The sequence below is a fragment of the Anoplophora glabripennis genome, unplaced genomic scaffold, assembly GCF_000390285.2.
Source record: "Anoplophora glabripennis isolate ALB-LARVAE unplaced genomic scaffold, Agla_2.0 scaffold76, whole genome shotgun sequence".
Lineage (NCBI taxonomy): Eukaryota > Metazoa > Arthropoda > Insecta > Coleoptera > Cerambycidae > Anoplophora > Anoplophora glabripennis.
The window spans coordinates 1,438,448-1,462,434 of NW_019416218.1; positions in this window are offsets into that span (position 1 = coordinate 1,438,448).

Consider the following 23,987-nt stretch of genomic DNA (forward strand, 5'->3'; position numbering starts at 1 on the left):
CCAAAATCGTCAAAAATTTAATTTTTTTTTGTTTAATTTTTTTCCCGTTATTTTATCATTTTCTAGGTTGAAAAAAAATCTCGATTCTGAAAATTTCAAATCGATATTTTAATTTCTAAAGGTCACTCATAATTATTTTAATTTTCAGAGTTGAGCGACCTCTAATAAACAAAAAAAAAATTATAAATATTTGATACTCACAGTGCGGTAGTAAATTTTGCCTCGAGACATTTATTAAGCGTCTCGTGATTAATTTCTATTATTTTGTTATCAAATTCAATGAAAAAAAAAATGTTAGTTCGTTGATATTTATTTTTTAAAGGTCGCTTGAAGACATACCTACCTACACTACTTTGAAAATTAAAATAATTATGAGTGACCTATAGGAATTAAAATATCGATTTGAAATTTTCAGAATCGAGATGTTTTTCAACCTAGATGATAAAATAACGGGAAAAAAAGTAAACAAAAAAAAATTCTAATTTTTACTGACTATAAGTCGCACTATCGTCTTTAGTACTGTGAAGGTCATTTGTCTCGAAAGCTCTTTTTTTATTTTTAAGCAAAACAGAAGGGGATGCTATCTCCGTAAACAACAATCTGAAAAAATTTGTCTCTGCATCGGACCGTGAACGTAATTGACCATTCCGATACTGTTTTTAAGAATATCATATTTATAACTGTATTATTTTAACATATTTTTTCAAATTGTTGCTCCCAGTTATTTGCTACCTGTCAGTTTTTTCTTTTTTTAGAGAACGCCATATTTACGGAGATAGCACTCCCTTCTGTTTAACTTAAAAATAAAAAAAGAAGACCTTTTGAGACAAATGACCTTTACAGTATTAAAGACAATAGTTCGACTTATCGTCAGTAAAAATTGGAATTTTTTTATTAGTTAACAAAAAAATTACGACGAGTTAAAGTGAGAGGTATCAATAATTTTATATGCAGAAAACCGTGATTTTTTCAACATTTTCATTAATAACTAACAAATGGGCTAACGAAACCAACTGCAATTTTAGCACACAATAGAGTAATAGTGAGGCTATATATGGTCCAAATTTCAATTTTTGCCCCTACGTTTTCTTAATATCCGTTTCCAAACTCAGAGGTCTATCTCATTTATTTCGATAGTAAGTGACTAAAAATAAGCAAAAGTTGATTGTCAATACAATATGAAATTAAAATCGTGTTAGTTGTATTCATATTCAAGTATTGTATTCATTTTTTGGTCGTAACTTTTTTCATTAAATATCCAGTGGTTTCCTTCTTACCGGTAAGTAGCTTGAAGATTTGTAGATTTGTAGATTGAAGAAGAAATCTATCTGAGCCAGGCTAATTTTTAAGCTGTAAATTTATTTAAACATAAATAACGATTTTATGTGGGACACCCTGTACGTAAAATTTAATCTGTATTCTTAATAAAGAAAAATTAGTACATATTATTGGTTTTTTATGCGTTATATTTTCGTACTATTTAAGCTTTACAAAATCATTACTTAGTACTTACTACTACTTAGTACTACTAGGTATATCAAAGATAATATTAGACCATTATGCTTTATTTTAGGACGCATTTATAATAAACCAACTCTGTGTTTTCACTTTCATTTTCAAGGGTAGCGACACCTGTGAGAGAGTGTACAAACTAATTATATCGAGAATTGTTAGAAATATCTTGTGAATAGGTAGGAAACTCGACAATTCTGGTTTAGATACATAATAAAAATGGAGTCGTGTGTAAAATGTTGTCATTTTACTTGAGGACACAAATTATAGAATTATTAATAAATATTAATCTGAAAATTAAATACAAATGATCCTAGGTGTCCGTTCTAGTGAGTGAAGTAGTTTGGTTATTGTGCCTGACCTAGTTCCGTCGTAAATGCAATATATTGACAGACTAACAGTATGGTTAAAATTGAGGTACTTTGGCATTTATTTAAATTATTCTTCTGTTCTCATGAGCATTGAAATTTATCTCACTCACTAGCGGGAACCATTGCGAATACATTGATATATAATAATATTCAATTATGTTAGTTTCTTCGATGATCTGTGTCCTCATCTGAAGCTCTGTTATACGGTAAAAATATACATACTAAATCGCCCCCTTTTTACAGTTTAGGATTTTCCACCATAGCCAGGAAATAGAAAATAATATGCATTCAAATGATTTGACCAATTTTGACTTTCCCCTTAAGTTGTTTTTTTTATAAAACTGTAAATAATTTTGTTCAAACACTAGTTGTTAAGTCGCATTATTTTAATTCAAGGATCAAAAGTCGCTTAAAAACGAAATGCATTGAAACTTGTATATGCATGTATCTCGATAACCAAGGGAGATATCTAAATCGAATAAGAGTAACTTTTTATGAAACAAATGATGTTGCCATGTACGCCCTGTAACGTGAAAATTAGTTAAAAATTCTTATTTGTCATGTCAAAAAACATAATTGTGCCAATTTTTTTGTTCATACTCTGACAGTTTTGGAAATTATTGAGGAATTTCAAAATAAAATTCAACATTGAACGCTCTGTATTTTTGAAACCAGCAACATTTGCATAAGGCATATTTGGCTCAATCGACTTATTTTGGTCACCAGTATCCCCAGCTTCGAGAATTCCCAACCTTGCGGTGAAGACCCTGAGAGATACCAGCTCCCCAGCTGGTTTTAATTTTTTAGAAGAAAATCTTTGAAACATGGGTGAATTTTTAACTTCTTCACACATGGGTAAAAATAGGACCGGCATAACGGTTTTAAGGCGTCTAATCAAAATTTTATTTCGTAGTGTTCCAACTATTATGTGACGGAGGCCCATAAAGAGACAATTTTTGTCAAAAAGGGGTCAAACGATTCCTTAAACGTCTATAAAAGGGCCATGTGTCGACGATATTCGGACATAAACAACACGTCTGCGTTCTGCCGGCGCTTCTCACAGCTACCCATGGTGTCCTGGGTGGACCGGCTTGTATAACACTTCGCAACTCATTTGTAAATGTGTTCGGCTGTGCCCTTATTGCCCAATATTTTGATTGCTGTCTAGGCGCCGGTCGGCCTAGAGAGTTAAAACCCGATTTGGGTTCGATAAGGAAATTTGCTCAGATGTTGGATACCATTTGCATAATAAATAGTTTTATTACAGGCCCCTTTCAAAGAGAAACCTATTTTTGTTTATCTACATATTAAAAATAGTGGTAAATATTTCATATATCGGACTGATTTAAAAAAAATTGTGAAATTACCAGGTAGAAATGTGACTTTCTTATGTTGTGAATATGTTTTCTATAAACCACCCTTTCCAAGCTTCAGCCCTTTATAAGCGCCTGTCAGTGTTATCAAGTATGCCAATTCAAACTTTTAATACAAATAGGGTTTATTGTTGATTTTATTTACAAACCATTGTTCATCTCGCTGGAAAATCTGTGACAGTTTATTAAATTCTGTGAAAACAATACTGATGCAGCAGTTGCTCTCGTAGGAGTCTGCGTATCATCGAATAATAACATTGAATTGCCGGTCTCCATAACGATCAGTTATTCGGATATTAATTTTTTATAAAATCAAGTACGAAACGAAAAAAAATTACAGTTAAACGAAACAATCTAGAACACATACCGCACTCGACCCACTTTGTTGACTACTGTTACCTTCAACTGTCGCTATTTCTATCAGCTAGTTTATTGCCCACAGGAGTTATTTTCAAATGTATCATTAAATTATTAAATTGACATTTCATGAATTTTTAAAAATAGTTTATAATTTATACACACAAAAATATGAAAAATATAGCAAACTCCCATTTTTGTTTCTGTACATTCATTGAATATTCTTTTAACTTAATTTTTAACAATTTTGATATCCTATGATGATGTCTAGATAGGGAGATATGTCATTTCTGATTATGCGCATTAGGATCAAGACGGCTTAGTATTAAATTTTCACTTTATTTAAATTCAGAAATATTCTTTTATATTGTTTTATTATAAGATGTAAATACATTTACTTTACAAAATAGGTTTTGATTGTTATAAAAATCAATTTGATGGTATTAATTTTTATGTTTAGTGTAAATAGTATATTTTTAACTAGTTTGGGAAAAAGTTTATGTAAAAAGGTATCATTACTCTACTCACTTTCCGTATTGAAAATATCGAGCAACAATTGAACATCATCCCGATGTTAGAAGTACCTACATAATAATTATACAGGACGTTTTCTAAGTCCATGCCATAACTCCAAGAAATTGTTCTTTGAATCATTTTAATCATTCGCTAATGATTATTTTAGAGATAATGTATCTTTCATTATATTAAAAAGTGCAACAATTTAAACTAAGTTTATCGCAGAGTTAAATAAATCTAAAATAGTAATTAATCATATCGCAAGAAAAAGTATCGGATTTTTTTTCCAAATACAATTTTAAATACCAACAAATGTGCAAAAAAGTATTGCTGCACTGAGGGAAATATATTTTTGTCAAAGGTAGAAATTGATTAACCCTAAAAAAATATCGGCTTTACCATAAGTAGGCATTGAAAAGGTTACGCCGGTGTCGTAATTAAAAATATTTTGCTAAAGGAGTGGTTAAATAGCTTTTTGCTAAAATTTTATCTATTGTTGCAATCTATTGGTCTTATTACAGTAGTTATAGTACAATTTTTACCCTAGCAAAAGAGTTTATATCAGTTGTTAGGTTGTCATAATGAGTATTATGACAATACCAGCAAATAGCTTTTACCTTCAAATAGATGATTGTGTTCACAAGTGATTTTTTTGTGATAACTCTTAACACTTAGCAATTATTAATTTGGTCTTCAACCTTTCCTTTCATTCTTAGAAAGTTACAAGTAAAAAATAATATATCTATAATTGGACAGTCTCGTCATTCGTCGCATTTTATTTTTAAGTTTTTAAGTGCAAAAAATATTTAAGCCAAAAATAATGTCATGCGCCAATCAAATTGTCGAAAGTACCTTATTTTTTTGCCAAAAAATAGTTCAGTAATTGAAAACATGTATTAGGAAAAATTCCGTAGAATTCAATGTACTACTTTACCCCACCTGAATTTTTGGGCTTCAGTTTCAAAATGGCATCCAAAGTTCGCAAGAAAACAGTTTTATTCATTTATTTAAAAACTAAACATTTTAGAAAAAAATGTTTCAAACAAAAGTTGTAGGAATTTTTAATACGGATAGAATAAACCGCAACCGGTTTTGATCGACAAATAAATTATTAATAATAAATTACGTTATTGCAAAAAAACGCTAAAATTCGCATTTTTTTCAAATAGCTGTTTCTCTTTCAAAAATAAATATTTTTGAATGAAACTTAGTGAAAGGATAGCTCTAGGTGAGTAAAATAAAATGATTTTTTCAAAATTGAAAAATATTTTGTTTTTGCAAAAATTGAGCTTTTCGAAAAAAAGCGTTTTTGTAAAATCTGTAAAATTCATAGGCCGCCACATCTTTAGGACCGGGTTGGGCTTAAAATTTTCTTTAATAATTACACTACTATGTGCAAATATTGCGCGAGCCTCAAATCAATTTCAAATATCGCAAAAAATTATCGAAAATCGGTTTTTCTTCGGGGCCATAAACCTTTGATTAATTTTTTTATTTCAATTCGCATCAAAATGTCGATACTGCCATTCGAAAGTTGACATTTTTTCACGAATTTAAAAAAAAAATCTGTCCTACGACTAAAAGGGGCCGAGAAAAATCGCTACGACCTCATTCAATTACTTACCTTTTACTTTATTTTTAGAAACAGATATTTTTTTAACAAATTTTACTTTGCTGATAAAAAAAGAACTGCTTTGCGTATCAAAATATAATCTGGTTTAGGATCAGAATCAGAACATATTATAAACAATTTAACTTAAAGAAATAAACATCAGCTTTAGGTTTTCAGGAATACTTATAACATAAGACTTTTACTTTTTTTTATTATCTTCAATTTAGAATAGTGAGTTCTCTTATCAATTAGGACTTGTAACCACACAGTAATAGGTACTTAATTTTAAATATCTTTAATTTATAAAATGAAAATAATTAAATTATATTGAAAAATATAAAGATTTTTATAACTAGGTACTACTCTGTAGACTCCGACAAGCATTCAGTCATGAACATTTACAAAATTTGAAGCCGGTATATGTCTGATGGTTTTTGGTCTTTGATCTTAGCTGTCTACTAGGCATGCTGACCAGAGCATTAGTCCGAAGATTACTTTTAACAATATCATTGTTAAAAAACTTTGTCAGCCTATGAATATGAATTCGCAGAATAAAAACCTTATATCGTCTAGTTAGGGAACACTGCTCTTGCTTTTATAATACATTAGCAGATAAGCAGGTCACTCTCTGTCAGTTTTGCCTATTGAAGATTTAATCATTAAGTAACAGTGACCATGTATGATGTAACGCACTCAATATATTATATCTCACCCATACTCATACCAAGTCTATAGACAGACATGAAAATCACTATTGTTTTTCACGTAGGCGATATAGCTTATTTATTATTAGGAAAATGAAATAAGCGGACCTAAATATTATCGCCCGAATTTTGACCCTATTTTATACCCTTCTTTTCTGCAAGGGTAGAATAGTAAATCTGCCTTGTATAAATGAAGCAGACAAATGAAAGTACAAAGTTTACTAACATTAATATTTCATATATAATAATAATTTGCTTTAAATTAATAACAAAAATGATTTACAACCGTCTTTAAAAACGAAAATACAATTTGAGAAGGAATCTTTAACAGTAACACCAGAAAAATTACCTACATTTTTTTCGCCATCGAATAAATATTGTTCAATTTCCCTCTCAATCAATTCAGAAAAATTGTCATCACTAGTTCTTTCGACTTCTCCTATTAAGCGAGATATTTAGTTCTTGGACCTATCTTCTACATGCTTCTGATGCTACAGTATCACCCTTTCATTTTCCATGTCTTTTCAATGTTATCATATCTGCACCTGCATCTACGAGAAGAGTTGCCGATATACGACGCAAACAATGACCTGTGTACATATTAGCATCTGCGTAGCCGAGATAGTATGCTACAGAAGGTATTATTTGCGCAGTATTAAAAAAAAACAGGTGTTCTTTAACTTATTTTGGTCGTAAAAATATATACTGTCGATACAATTGGAGAGCGTGCATTTAATTTTCTTCCACAATAGTAAAAGATTTTGGTACTCCAGTTTTTGTATCGTTATTTTTTACTTCAACAACGATTCCTTTGTCATCTATATCATCGAGAGCTTTACCAACTCATCTCTTCTTAATCCTCCAAAAACATCCGTTACTAGAACAACCTACAATAACAAAAACCTATTAAGCATATGCAATAATATAGCCAATTATTTCCTATATTACCTTTTCCACAAGATATATATATGGCGTGATACTTCTCTAATAGATTTTAAAATATCTTATCCTGTCAATATCTTAGATTTTTTCGGAATATATCCTTTCGAAATTTGCTTCAAATAGGCCTCTAATCGATGATATTCTCCTATATTTACTTTTATGCGCCACTAATAATGTGGTCTTCAACATTGAATACTTAGTCCACATACCAGTTTTTTTAAATATCTCATTAATATAGTATCACTAATAGCTGTCACTGAATTTTTTGTTTGTCCAAGTCTCAAAACGTTTAAGTAGATTCTTTATCATATAATAATTTAGATTTCTTAGGCAGTAATTCATTGCCTTTTATGGCTCTAGCAGCAACTATTCCTGGAATAATCAATATATCTCCTCATAATCAAACATCAAATTTTATCAAAATCAAGAATTTGTGGTTATCATAGATACATTTTGGATGCATCGTTTATATATTGAAAAACTGTTTTCATTCTCATTTGCATTTAATTATTAAATTTAAAATAAATGCAAAATCTGATCAGTCTAAGTAAAAAATAAAACATTGTATGCACCACGGGAGATGTTAGGATGATTATGCCCGCAGGCGACTTGATAATTATCCCTGTATCTCCCTTGGTACATAAATAACTATTCGTCGGTTTTCTCACCATTAACGACTAGTTCTGGTGACGAATGATCTTGCAATGTAACTCAATACGGTGTAATTCAATTAGTCCTTTGAGTTTCAAAACAATACAAATATATTTTTTTACAAGAATTTCATGAAACGCACAATCGCACATAAGAATTGTCTTTGCTCAAACCCAATAATTAATTGTATCTATACTATTCAGTTCATCTATTCCCAAAAATGTAAAAAAATAAACAAAAGTTTGTAGATTTTCCTTTATTATAAAAAATTGTTATATTTACATATTTTGGTTTGGTTAAAAACGCTCGTATTTAAATAATTCCAAAACTACTTATTGCTAATTTTGAGGCAATAAAATACATTTGCACATAATTCATTGCCCGTCAGGTCAAGTGTCACATCCTGCAATATATAACCGTGGGTATCTTATCTTATATCGTAAAATATAATTTGGAATCGGCGCGACCATTGATGAATAGACCCACTCTTCGGTTAAATTTTATGCCTGCACAGTCAGCATTAAACCCTTTTTGGTGCAATAAAAGGAATGTCGGTGGGACTTGAAAGCGATTTCTTTTCACATAATTGACCGTTGAGTAAAGAACGTGACAACGGGGCAATTCACTCGTGTCGCCTTTTCATTTTCAGTAGCTTTAATAAAAGTTAATGATTACATTGACAGCTAGAATTTACTATGGGACTTTTAAATTAAATCTCATTGCACAGAGCAGTAATCCAATAGCTGGTGATACAAATTCTGACAGATAAAATTCAGTAAAAAGTCATTACAAGTATCATTAGTAACTAGTTTTAATCATTATCACATGCACTTTAACAAAATTTCTTGTTAAAAGATCGTAAATTCATTTATCAATCAATCAATTTCGATCAGTATCTGACTGTTCAAAATCATTTATACAGGGTGATCCATTAATGGTACGGAGCGGTTGTATATAAGAAACTATAGACTACAAGCCCATCGGAAATTTTCAAGGGGTCATTTGACCCAACATGAATTACTTATAAATCAATAATACCACATATAACAATAACTTTAGAAACTATGCCATCAGTTGGTACAGATGAGTACACAGGTAAGCTAAACCTGTCCACCAAGGGGGGGTGGTTTTCGGCAAAACATTTTTCTACGGCACTTCTAAAGTATATAGGTTATACAAAAAAAAATTGCCGCGACCTAATGCCGTACAAAAATAGCAATACCGGAAGCCAGAGAAATTTTTGATTTTCCGAAAATTTAGACCCGGGTTTTGGTGATTTATTACAGTACGGCATTTATACGGCAAGTTTCGGATCGATACATAGATAAATTTTTAAGCGACGCCGTACGTACTTGCTGATACAGGGGTTAGGAATACAGGGTGCAACCCTCTATTTGTAAGTAGCGTATGGTGGTGGTTTGAACCAACATCAAATTGACTAATTTTAATTCTATTTTATAAAATAATGACATTTTTGGCCATGCCGTACATTTTTCATGAAATATGTGCTTACTATAGCAAAATTTATTTCCCTCTGAAAAGTAGGAAATCACGGTGAAAAATTTTTGTACGGCGTTAATATATTTTGTTAATACTGACAACAATAATCAACAAAAACAGAATGCGGTACAAAAAAAAAGGTTCTAAATGGCTTGAAACATATTTTTGCAAATAAGTATTACTTGCAAGAATTTTATTTTTACTATTATTTTCTCCTTAACACAAATTATTTCCTACTGTACTTTCTATAATAAGACTTACAATATCATATAGAAATATTTTTCAGTAATGCTGTACATATTTGTCGATACATGAGTGAGAAATTCCGGATACAAACTCATATTCTGACCCTTATGGTTTCCGATCATTAAAAAATGGTCGGCATTGTTGCTAAAACATTAATTAAGATGTAAAACAATTTTTTAAGTAATATGCCGTTAAAAAACCATAGGTCGATATAAAAATTATTAATTTTATAAATTTGAAAAGCTTAGGTATATATTATTACTTCTTTTTTCACAAGTACATAAGTACATTTTTTTCAAAATCTAAAAAATTATTAATAAAAAATCAATAAAAAAAATCTGCATTCGGATATTTTTTTAAAAATTTGTAATTATTTTTATTTTAAAATTAAAATTACCGCTTCGAGATTCTAGCTGGCCATCGAAACATCTTTCTCTGTCTCTTTTTTCTTTTCGGCGTGTAAATTTTTATGTGGTTTTATTCATGTTTATAACCGACAATCTTAAAGTTATTTTTGTAACAAATGCACTTTTAAATTATTTTTACTAATTTTAAACATATATTGTACGCCAATGGCCTCATCACAATTTTTGCATAAATAAATTGTTGAAACAATTATAACAGAAGTTGCAAATATGCAAATGCCAAGGTACTGTTACTTCCAAACATAGATTACATGACTGTTTTAAATGACAGTATTTATATAGGAATTCCAATGAATATTGAGTTAAAAATAATTGTTTATTATTATATTTATTTAAAAAATAATACTTTCTTACACGTCATTAAATTTCTAAATTTCTCAAAATATTTTCTCGATTCTCTATACACAATTTTTCTCTTATCCTAATCTTAAAGACAATGCCATCATAATTTCTACGGTGCATTGCAATTTTCATTCTTTATGTTATATTTCTGATGAAAAGTTGTAAATGCCGTATAGTTATTAATGACCTAAAAATCTAGTAAAAATTTAATGAAAAATATTATCAGCTATGTAATGTCCATTAGTTAAACATGTACGGCATTGGTTTTTTTATTTTTTTACTTATGAAAAGTCACTTTCAGCCATAATATTTTGAATATAACATTTTTAGTTTATAACAAGGAATTTTCAAAATATTTTAAGTTTTAAAAATGTATTTATTTGTCTTTTAATTCAAATTTTTAATTTGTACCATTAATTATAACCGGTCATGATTTAGTACGATAGTTTTTTGTTATATTTTATCAAAAAAGTGGTTGCCGAACAGGAATTAATGATCTTATCGAAAAAAAAAAACAAAACTCAATTCCAAAATACAGGTAATTGTTTATAAACTTTTGCATATTAACCATAATTTTCAGGCGGCATAGTTGCTAAAAATTATTTGGAGAGTTAAATAATCATTTTTCAATGACTTGAAACAATGTGGGCTAAAATAGAGGGTTGCGTCCTGCATTTCTAACCCCTGTATCAGCAGATACGTATGGCGTCACTAAAGAAGTTATCTACGTATCAATCCGAAATTTGCAGTATAAATGCCTTACTGTAGTAAATCACCAAAAACCGGGCTGAAATTTTCAGAAAATCAAAAATTTTCCTGGCTTCCGGTATTGCTATTTTTGTACGGCATTAGGTCGAAGTTCATTTTTTTTTGTATAACCTATATACTTTAGAAATGCCGTACAAAAATGTTTTGCCGAACCCTCCCCCCCCTTTGGTGGACAGGTTTAGCTTACCTGTGTACTCACCTGTACCAACAAGAATTGACGGCATAGTTTCTAAAGGTATTGTGGTAGTACTGATTCATAAGTAACTCATGCAGGGTCAAATGACCGCTTGCAAATTTCCGATGGGCTTGTAGTCTACTAGGCGTGCTACGATTATGGAGAAAAAACTATTAACAACTACGGCAAAAAAATTGATTTAAAATATTTTGTAACTTTACCGCTAGAGGGCGCAACTGAACGTCTAGTTTTCTATATACAGCCGCTCCGTACCGTTAATGGATCACCCTCTAGACACGTTAACAAACTTTCTGTATTTGAAATAAGTTATCTTAATGTTAATCTTTTCTAAAAAAAGGTTTGCTGCCGTAACTGTCGTACAATTTTTTTATTTCGCTTGTTAGGTTTTAGTTTTATGACAATACCAGCAAATATCTTTTTTTTACTATAAAAAAATAAAATAAATGACTTTTTATACACTAATAAGTGGACTTAGCAAGATTCAATTATTAATTTTGTCTTTAAATATGAAGTTGAATCTAGTTATGACAAAGAAATCACTTATTAGTGTCCAAAAAGTTGCTTATTTGAAAAAAAAAACTATTTATTAGTAAAAATATACAAGATCTAAGTACTTTGTTAGTTATGTCTCTGGTACAGAACTTTTTTTATGGGACTGTGTAGTTATACTTCAGAAGAGTCAGTGTTTTTTTTTGTCAATGGGGGTAAAATACTACGCGGTACATTTGTATTAAAAGCTACCGCATTATCGGCATCGCTATCGCATACGTCAGATTGAGAAAGCCTTAAATAAAACGAAAATAAACAGTTAAATTAACTGGTACAGCTTACCAGTTATCTATAGTTTATTATTCATACATCTATTGTTGCCAATATTGCTTTTTATTACTTTCAAACTATTTTGAATTCATAAGTAAACATTTATCAAAATTTTAAATTATTATAGGTACAGTAACAATTGGAAAACGGAACGGAAGATACGTGCCTGGTTCTTAATAGTCTCTCCAAGCGGTGATATATTTAGTATTCATTCAGAAGGATCTGATAAATTCAGTAGGCGTGATCTCTGCAGCAAATCTGGTGTACATTTGTTGTAAAATTCAGTTTTTCACTTGATATTCATGTTTACTTTATCTACAAGGGAGGCATCCTTGTGCAAGAAGGTGTTAAAGGAATGATATTTTACGAGGCTCCGCTTGAAACTGAACAGAAGCTGCACTGTAGGATTTCCGCTCATTTTATGAAATTTCTGGTGAAAGCAGAGAACGTAAACACTGATAGTGTTATGCACTTTGCTCCACGAAAGTATCTAAAAATAATTATGAAAATTGTTTCTTAACGAAATATCAAGCTTCGGGAAAAAGAGAGTTAACTTTTAAATTTGAATCAAGTTGAACCATTTCATCAATCATATTAATTTTCGTATACGATATACTTAATACTGAAATACCTCTAAGGATGAATGACGCAGATTAATGACTCTTGGACTAGTAATTTATCTAACTAGAAGTAAGAGTAATAATTCACTAGTTGATTTACAAATATTTTAACCAGTGGCGGAATCAGTACCGTTAGGAACCTCAGAATTTCGGCGTTAGGTACGTATTCTGATTATTCGATTAGTGATCTTCATGTCCGGTAGAAAATATATAGAGTATACACACCTCCTTGTGAGTAATGACAATAGCAGCTGGATCTTTCTAAAGACATAATGATGGGGACCATCAATAAGTCCCAAACTAACCTAGGTCTGGTCAGATATAATTATAAACGATCCTAGCCACAAAACATATCCTAGCTGTTGAACTAGGTGTTTTGTGAGTGAAACAAAATATTTTTTATTACCGAGATACTGAGAAATATTTATATCCAAATATATTCTTAAAATGAGTATATACAATCATTTGACCAAAACTATTAAATTTTGTATTAAACAAACAATACATTAATATACCCAAAACAAAACATATTTCTATAAAATCAATGTAATCATAAAATTAAGAATAGAATTCGTTTAACCGTAAGTATCAAATATTTATTTTAAATAAAGTATTTAAAGTATTTAAATAAAGAAGAAAATATTTTCTTGCGTATATATAAATGTCCGATACCTTAAAATGAAACATACATTTGAAGCAAAAATTTTTTTTTGCGTGATGAAAGTTTGATACAATCAATTGTTCCTGTCTCGAATTTTTAGCAAGAGAAAAAAGTTATGAACAAAACAAATTTTGAGTTCTGGGTAATGTGCTCTCTAGCAGCCACAATGAAACTTTTCTGTAACTGGTCTAATAGAGCTTGATCCACTTAGTAGGTGTGCCAAATAAGAGACTAATCGAACCTGAATTAAATAAGTTATTTAAGAAGAAAAATAAAAAGAACTGAAACAAATTTTCATTACATGCCTATTGCTATTATTTTAATCCGTAAAATCACCCCCTGGACGGACTTTCAGAACACCCTGTATCCTGTATATATTTTTAAATAGCAAATTGTTTTATTGATTAACTTCTGTACTGCACCTTTTTAAACATTCAATATTTTCGTTACAATCTGTAATGGCAAATACGTTAAATCTGAAACGGTATTTAAAGTGTGTAATCTAGCAAGTAGTTTCAGCGTTTCCGTCTCCCAAAATTGCATATTTACAATGTTTGAAGTGCGATTTAAAAAAATACAAATTTTTTAAGTATTTAGAAGTATTCAAAATTTGCACCCAGTTAAGCAGTATAAAAACTGATAAGAGGGTATCGGAATTAATAAAATTTTTCAAAGCCTTTGTTTAAAAGAGAATCGGTGTTCAAAATAAATTGATAAAAAAATATATACCAAGGTTTTCTTGGAACTGTTTAGGTTAGCGCACTGCATTAGTAATGCCATTTGGTATTTCTTGAACTTTACAGGATATTTATTGTTTGAAAGGTTTGGTATTTGTCATTATATATTTATTTAGGTTAGATTCCGATATCTGTTTACAGTATGTGCTGTTGTCATGCTTGTATTATCCATTTAATCACCGGTTATTATTTGTAATCAAATCAGGCTACCTTGTTCTAGAAGTTTTTTCTCTACGCAAAACACTTCGGGGAAACTTACAACATGGTAATTATTTGTTTCTAGTGCGGAATAGGACTATTTGAATTTGTAAACCTGTAACTTTTAGACATACTGTCACATTTAATTGATTAAACAAGCTCGAAATTGTTTATCATAGCAAAGTTTACTAAAGTAATTGTTATGTTATTAATTGGAATCGTTCTTTGAATATATTTTAAAGCTTACCCAGGTATGTTGTGTAATGTATTGTTGAGCCCATTAGAAAGTGCTTTATGATAACAGTTCAATTCAGAAATAACACTTTTTAAGTATTCATTTTATATTTTTAATGTAAGAGCAAATATACTGAAAAAAAACCTTATTAAGGTAAGTCAATTGTTCCATAGGTTATCCTATTTTATTTTGTGTTAATCATTTTTGTTTTGCAGCCTACATTTATATTTAATTAAATGTTAACTATGTGGAAATTGTAAGTGTCAGGGAATAAACAATTTAAAAAAAATTGGCAGCAACATTGCATCACAATATATCTACTCTAGTTCGGTTCTAGTTTTAACTACGAGGAAATTTTGTTTTTGAAAATCCTTTGTTACATCCAAACTTATTTTTATAATGATAGTCCTTGTAATTTTCGTACAGGTTCCCTAAAGTTGTAGTTCACCGACAAGAACTATAATTTCCTACTCACGAGCAAAAGGACAGAGTCGATTTGATGAGAACAATTGGTTTCAGATACAATCGAATAGAACTCTACATTTTTACCTTGGATGGGACTTTTTCTTACGATTTCAGTGAAGCAATGGGTTTGCCTGTAATAGTAGGGCATATATGTTCACAACAAAATCATTCTAACAAATAAGTAAAAATATTCAGGATGTTCCATTTAAATATTATATATGCAGAATAGTCATGTTAATAATGAAATTGCTGTCATATCATATTTAAACAAAAAGCAAGCCAGTATTTTAATTATATTAATTATTAAATAGTAGAATTAAGTAGTTGCAAGAAATTCCTCAATTACTAATGATTTTTGAGGTAAAAATAGTTGTTATATCAAATAAAATTGGAAAATATTAAATTCGGTATGTGTTCATAAATCTGTAAGCTTTATATTACCATTATCATTCATCAAATCTGAAAATGACAAGATATATTAGGTAACATAAATGTTTTGTTGAAAATTTCCTGAAAACATATTTCTTCTTTCCTTTAGAGAAAAGGTATTTAGTTTTATGCATTAATTTAATATTCACGAAGAGTTGATTTATCATAATTATTTCTAAATAGTTGTTAAATTCACGAAGTTTTGCATGAATTATTTCATCAATTTTTTCATAAAAGGTTTGGTTTTACATTGTTTTAATCTTCGTGGATATCTTTGAAACAAAACAACAGCGACTACCAACTTTTCAAGCAAGTCATAGTAAATAAGACAAACTGGAAATGAATATAAATTTACTGGACTAAGTTGACATTATTAATTTTTTTAATTAGATAACATGGAAAAAAATTGTAACTGTAATAATTGTGCTAGAGTAAATATGTAAACAATTAACTTAATCTCAATATTTTTGTTGGTACTTCTGAACTTCATGAAAAATTCATGACAGAACGTTAGAACCTTAATTTATGAAGAACTTTATGGAGAAGTTCATTAAGTTATTTGACAGCAGATTTGATGTATTACACTTGTCCAACTTCTTCATGAAACGACTACATGAATTAATTCATGAAGAAATTCGCAATGTAAAACAGGTCTAAGGTAAAGTTATAGATATGGACATTGGGCATAAAAAAAATGTGGATATCTGGACTCAAATAAAGCTAAATCCTCGCATTTTTTATCAATTATGTTACTTTCAATGATCCTCAAAATATAGTTAATGGTTTTGCTATTTTTTCCAATTTGCCTATATTTTTCCATTTTCATTTAATACAGAAGACTCTGAATCTACCCCTATGTTAATTCCTGTTACTAGAAGATGATGTTTTAACCTATATTCAAGATAGCAGCGTAATATTTTATTGAAAACTACAGGACCATTGCAATTTTTTGTAATTTTGGCAAGTTGTTCGAAACTACACTGCATAACATTTTGTATTTTCATGTTAAATTTCAAATTTCAATTTATCAAAATGGATTTATGGCAAATAAATCGCCTTTAACCGATCTTGTTAATATTACCGATTTTATCGATTGTCCCAAAATGATGGAACAAAATTCATATTTTTTTCAGTTGAAATTAAAAAAATCGCTAAAACAGTTCAATTAGTAAATAGAAATTGTCACTTTTCTGCGATATTTTCTATTCTTTGAGTCATATTTGGCAGACCTCTAACAATACTGAATTTTCGATGTTTATGTTTCGAACTTCTTCTCTGATACGATTTTTAAATCCTTCGATAGCGTCTGGTCTGGTTCACATACACTTTGCTTTTTAGATAACACAATAAAAATAATTAGTGGGGTTAAGTCAGGGCAGCGTTGTGGCCAGTCCTCTTCTGCCTGTCCATCGATCTGGGAAAAATTTCTTACATCGAGGCGAAAATGTGGAGGGGCAAAATCTTGTTGGAACCAGATATCATCAGCAGACATATTTCTAGTGCTTATTAGGATTAGGAAAAATTAATTCCAGGGCTGAAATCAGATGAAAACGCAAAAATCCAAATAAATGTTGCCTGTCAAATTATTCTCAAAGAAATAAGGTCCCAGTACGTGATTTCCTACTATTTTAGCCCAAACATTCACTTCTTACGGCCGTTGTGTATTTTTCTCTTACATCCAATGCGGATTTTCTGGGCTCTAAAACCTAGTATTTTGGCTGTTCATGGTTCCGTTTAAGCAAAAAGTTGCTTCGTCAGTGAAAATTATTTGATTTTTTTAGTTGGGTTGTCTTTCAAATAAATTTCTAATTTCCGCGCAAAACTGTAATCTTCTGTCTGTGTCATCTGCCTATAGTTCTTTGTAAGGATTCCACTTTTGTGACTTCAGAGTTCTGAGTACTGAGGACTTCGACAAACTGAAGTTGGCTGAGACACATTTTGACTGTTATTTTCACTTACCGTTCTTCGCCTTCCTGATTCAGGTAAAACTTTTATACTTTCGGTTTCTTCAAACTTTTTGAATACTTTACTTGTAGCTCTGCTAATTCTCTGGTCCCATGGTGAAATAAGTCACGTACCTCCTGTTGACTACGGATTTTATCTCCGCATCCAATCATAATTCAAATTTCAATTCTCTCTTTTTCGCTTAAACTAGCAACCATTTTTCAAAATTTAACAACGAATGATTTGGAACTAAAACGATTCACGTTATACCTATGGTACTCTGGTGGATTTTATGCGTTCATCGATGTGTTTTTTTTTGAGAAAAAAAAGCTTTAAAGTAAGTAGAAAAAGATTAATAAAGAGTAGGTACGTACAGAAGAAACTATGATTGTTTGAAATAGTCGTCAGTAGGACATAATAGACAATTCTTTACATTTTTTGACAACAATGACAAAAAAGTAGGTATTACCTTATATCGCTGAATTCGTCTTTAGAAGGGCTATCTATTTATTTATACTATAAAATATAGAGCGTCCTATTAAAAAAATATCGGTAATGTTATAGGTCTGTCTAACATAGCTCAAAAAAATAGAAAATATTGCAAATAGTTGACAATTTCTATTTACTAATTGACATGTTTAAGAGATTTTTTAAAATCTGAACTGGAAAAAAATATGAATTTTGTTCCATCATTTTAGGAGTGTATATATTTGTGAACAGATTGATGTAGTATCTGTCAAATGCCTTTAACAGGTCGTATCACGAGATTCGTCTGCGTAAGTTATCAAATTTTGATATATCAACAAACTTTCGAATCTTACCTATCTAACAGATGATTGAAAGTTCAGTATCGTGGTTTTATATCTACTAAAATTGTTGCTTCTTCGGGAGTACTTCAGGGTTCAGTTCTTGGCCCGCTGTTATTCAATAAGTTCATTAAATATATTTGTGATAATCTTCTAATATTTATGCAGATGACCTCAAACTGTTTGACTCTCTTACATCTGTTAATGACTATTATACTTTAAAAAGATCTGACAAGCGTAAATCAGTGGTAACAAAATAAAAAACTGCCACTGAACGTATCAAAATGTTGCATTATGACACACAAGAAAAATTAACACAGAAATTGTGTCACGTTACGCTAAATTTAAATATTTGAATGTAATTTTTTAATACCAAATTAATTTTTAATCCTCACATGAACTATATTATACCTAGTGTTCATAAAAACCTTGGTTGTATTATAAGAAATGCTAAGCATTTTAAAGAAAAGTCTCTTTATTGAAGCCCCATATGTGTTAGTCATTTGGAAAAAGTTGAGAGGAAATTTCTTAAATACATATGTCCTTTCGACTTAACAGTAAACATCCTATTAGAAGTACTTCACAATGTAATATGTCAGGCAGAATTAATATAACTGACTTAACATTAGGCCAAAAGTACTTTTCTCTTTTATTGTTATATAAACTATTGAATAATAACATAGATTATCCTGATATACTTTGCCATATAGCACTCCATATTCCATCCTTTCATTCTCGTCCTTATACGTTTAGACCAGGCGGTATCTGTTTTGGTTTGGGTGAATCGTATATCCACGGAGATATTTGGCTTTTTGGCTTTCAAATATCACTAGAAATGAAAATTTTTCTATGCACATAAAAAAAAACATGGGCTTAACTTTTGGCGGCACAATATGTTAAAAAGATTCGAAAAATGTCATATTTTTCTTCCTATTTAATTATGTATCTTTTCAAGAGTTGATTTTAGGCGAAAATCGAAGAGGAAAAAAATGTTTGCAATTAAATTTTATACAAAACATGTCTAGTTACAAATCGAATGATTCATGATTATTATGGTAAAAAATCGAAAAAATCGCAAAAATGCGATTAAAAAACAATATTTTTTAGGGAATTTTTTTGTGGTATTTAAATTGGGTATAGGACCTTTATACTTGGCTCAAAAAAACTTCATGTTATGTAGAATTATCACACAAAATTTCATCAAAATCGGTTCGATAGATTTTGCATAATAATTTTGCAATCCAGATTTTGAAAAAAAAAAATTGCAAATTTTCAAAATTTTGCACAGCAAAAACCAAGGCCCTTAGATACTTGAAAATTTAATCACATATAGAAGGGCTCACAAGCTTTCAAACTTTTTTTGAAAAATCCGAATCCGTCAATTAGGAGAGCTCTGGCGCTTGTTTAAACATTGGTCGAATTTTTGTACTTATAAACAATTAGAACTTTGTGAATATTCATGCATGAATATTATGCGCATAGAAAAATTTTCATTTCTAGTGATATTTGAAAGCCAAAAAGCCAAAAATGTCCGTAGATATACGATTCACCCAAATATGGCTTTTTGAAACAGACTAGTTATTATTAGTGAATAAATAAATGAGTTTAAATAATATATGCTTTTAAGGATAAATCATAAAGATATATGTAACTCGTTTATATCGAAGCAATTTTAGAGTATATCCAAACTGCAGTCATGGTAACGCCACTGCCTTGCGGTCTGATTCAACATCGCACTCTGGGGATCTCCGGTCGCCATAGATGTGGGTGGAGTAAATGTAAATTCTCAGTTAAAGTGGGGAGGATTAATTATAGACTTCCAGGTAAAATCTACCTGCAACCTGCAAGCGATTAAGAAGCAGCTATTTGAGCTTACATATTACCTTCAAAATGTCTGAACCGACAATGTCAGACAAGATCAAATGGAGAATGGATTGTGTGATTATTGTATTTCGTATTATTAAAATCGATTTCTTGATGGAATGCGATTCGCTTCCAAAATAGAATGCTAGTAACCAGTGGTTGTTTATCACAGGAGCTTTTAACTTATCTCCTTATTATTGGAAAATTATGCCGCAAGTTATTTTCGAAACATCTAAAATATGTCTTTGGTGGATTAAATGTAACATTACATGTTTTGATATTTTACATGTTTCGGTGAACGAAACTTCTTTGCCTTTCTTCGTATTTATAAGCTGATTATTGCTTTATTTGCTCTGTTTTTACTCTTTGATACTCTGATATTCATAAAGAAAAAAACTTCTTTTTATTTCCAATGTATGTTATAAATATTAACATTTACACAACAAAAAGTTAATTAACATTATATAATATTGTCTACTATTTTTACTTCCTATAGGTACACGTTAATAATATTCAAAGATACATCATACCTACATCTTCACATTATTTAAATATTATTTTGCTAATGGAGCCTATTATCGGTTAAAATGATTTTTATTAACTTTTCATTTATTACTGCAATCCCATCCTTATATTACGGTACAATTTTTTAGCAAGATTTATGATCAAATATATTTTTTTACTTCAAATAAATGACTTTTTATACACTAAAAAGTGATTTTTTGACATAGACGTAAACTCGTATTTGGTGCACTTGTACCTAAGTCAGAGTAATAATTGTCCTCATTACTCAGTGATCCCACCTTTTTTTCATATCCAGATGCATTGTCTTTGTCTGTTCCCATCGTCCCATTAGGTTATCTCGTGATTGTGGCGTGGTGGATGGCAGTATGGCGTATGGTGTGCTTTGGAGTTGGACAAGTATCGGTTTATCTGCAGATTCTATAGTCCATTGAAATGTTACATTTTTTTTGGGCTTAGCGTGCAAAAGTCAGAGCACGCAATTTTATTTTTTAGATGTCATGAGGGGGTTAGTGTAAAGTTAAATCCATGTTTGTGGGGTCGCAACTCTTGTGCATCGGCCGCCATCTTGTAAAAAGGGCTGCGAATGGTTTTTATACTACTACTTACTATATCGGGCAAACTATTCGTCGCACAGAAAATTTGTAAATACATTTTTTGTTGCAAATTAAATTATTTACAAATTTGGTTTTGTAACTTTTAGTCGTAGAACCAAAAATAACAAAGTTATTAATGAAAATAGATACACATTTGGGAACAAAATTTCTTTTGGCCGTTATAACTTTTTTTCTGGTCATTTTACAAAAAAAAAAAACGTCAGAGCATTTTGATAGAGGGGTTTTCAAGGAATAATTTCTATTACAAACTTTTTCAAATTTTATTTATTTATTAGGGTTTTACAGCGGTGCGAAACTAACACTATTCTCCAGTACTAGTAAAGTATACATTAATATGAATGATTAGGAATAGTTTTCTCTCATCTTTTCATTATTTTTATGAGAAACATTTTAATGATTGACATTGCAATGTTGTTAATTAGTTATTGACTCTTTTCCCCACCCCCTACGAAGTAGAGTCTGGTGGCGCGTTTTTTTTACGTCGTATCCCTAGTAGGCAGAATCCACGGACATTTTCTAGCTGACATAATAAGTATAATTAAAAATATCGAAATATATTTCCCAATCTACTGTATCCTCAGTCTCTTTGATGGGCTCGGCTGCGACTCAGGATCTGGTTGAGCTTCCGATATTGAATTGTTGAGGAAGGATGGAGATTGAAGTGGCGTCATTGTTGGTAGTTCATCTTCAAAATCATTCTCCTCGATCAATTTTGATATCTCCATGTTGCTGCATGTCTCCCCAGAACAATTCAGGCACACTGCAGAACATTTGGGCCTGCCTTCCGACATCCACACATTACACCACAGTTTCCTTTGCATCGGCAGAATATCAACTTTAGAAACTCAGGGGGTGCTGGAGGTTTTGAACTTTGAACAGGTATCAATATTTGTCCATACTTTTTCCAGACCCAGTCTTGAGGGTCGTTGTAATTCCCGAGCCACGACTGGACCTGATGATAGACTCGGAGGCTGTGCAAGCGAGCTGTGTCTTGTGTTGGAGGAAGTGAAGACAAATTAAATGTATTCTTACTCACTGACTTGGCGAATCGTTTATATCTAAGACCGTCAAGAGAATCATCATCTTTATTGCCACCATATAAAGAGATGAAAAAACGTTCGCCAGCGGCAGTGAGCAAAGTAGGGTCGACTCTCTCATTGAGAAATAACGCTGTTCCACTAGCTAACTCAGGACGTGTCTCCAGGGTTGTGAGAAATTTCATTTTACCGATGTTGTAAGCTGCTGAAGTCGTGTCACATCCTGAGAAGGCATGGAGAAACAACAGATTATCCACAATGACGTCTCCGTACATAAAACTTGACAGACAATATAATTTCTCGGCTGGGTTTAAAAAAAATACATTTGAATGTGTTCTTCCAAATGCCGTGAGCAAGACAAAAATGTCGATATCTTCGGCGACAATAGTGATTGAGTCGAACGATTGGGATGCAGCAAGAGCGGAGCGAACGATGAGCGTATCTGCATCTGATTCTGCTTGGTCGACACTGAAACCCACCTCGTCCACAAAATTCAAAATAGTGTCCACAAAACTCAAAATACTTTTCATAATTAAATATGTTACGCACGCACGTGGTAGCACAACTGGAAGAAAATTTTGAAGGACACCTCCTATGCCTAATCATTCATATTAATGTATACTTACTAGTAAGGATACATTAATATGAATTAATGGAGAATAGTGTGAGTTTCGCATCGCTGTAAAACCCTAATAAATACATAAAATTTGAAAAAGTTTGTAATGGAAATTATTCCTTAAAAACCCCTCTATCAAAATGCTCTGATGTAATTTTTTTGTAAAATGACCAGAAAAAAAGTTATAACGACCAAAAGAAAATTCGTTCCCAAATTTTTACCTGTTATCGTTAATAACTTTGTTATTTTTGATTCTACGACTAAAAGTTACAGAACCAAATTTGTAGAGAATTTAATATGCAACAAAAAATGTATTTACAAATTTTCTGTGCAACAAATAGTTTGCCCGATATAGTAAGTAGTAGTATGAAAACCATTCGCAGCCCTTTTTACAAGATGGCGGCCGATGCACAAGGGTTGCGACCCCACAAACATGGATTTAACTTTACACTAACCCCTTCTTGACACCGTTAAATAATCGGATAGTTAAATTGTTATTTATGAATACGCATTTGTAACGTACAATATAGGTTATGTCAATCTATTCGTCTGATTAGTTCACCAATTCCTTTAATCGATTTTAATTAGTAGTTTTTGACTTTTAATACAATGATATTTAAATTAAAATTTAAAGAGAATATAAACCAAGTCTGAGTAAAAAATTACTCAATAATAGTTAATCAGATTAGAGAAAAAGTCAACTCTAAACTGGTTTTATATATTCAAAATAGAGTCAAAAGTTACTCAATTGATAGTTAACAGTAACTCGGATTTGAGTAAAACTCATTTCTGATGCAATAGTCTCTCTTAGTTGTAGGGTAGTGTGGGGCAGGTCCGGACGGTTTTGGCTAATTCACTTTAACAGCTAACTATAAACTTTATTTAAGTAAATAATTTAAACGA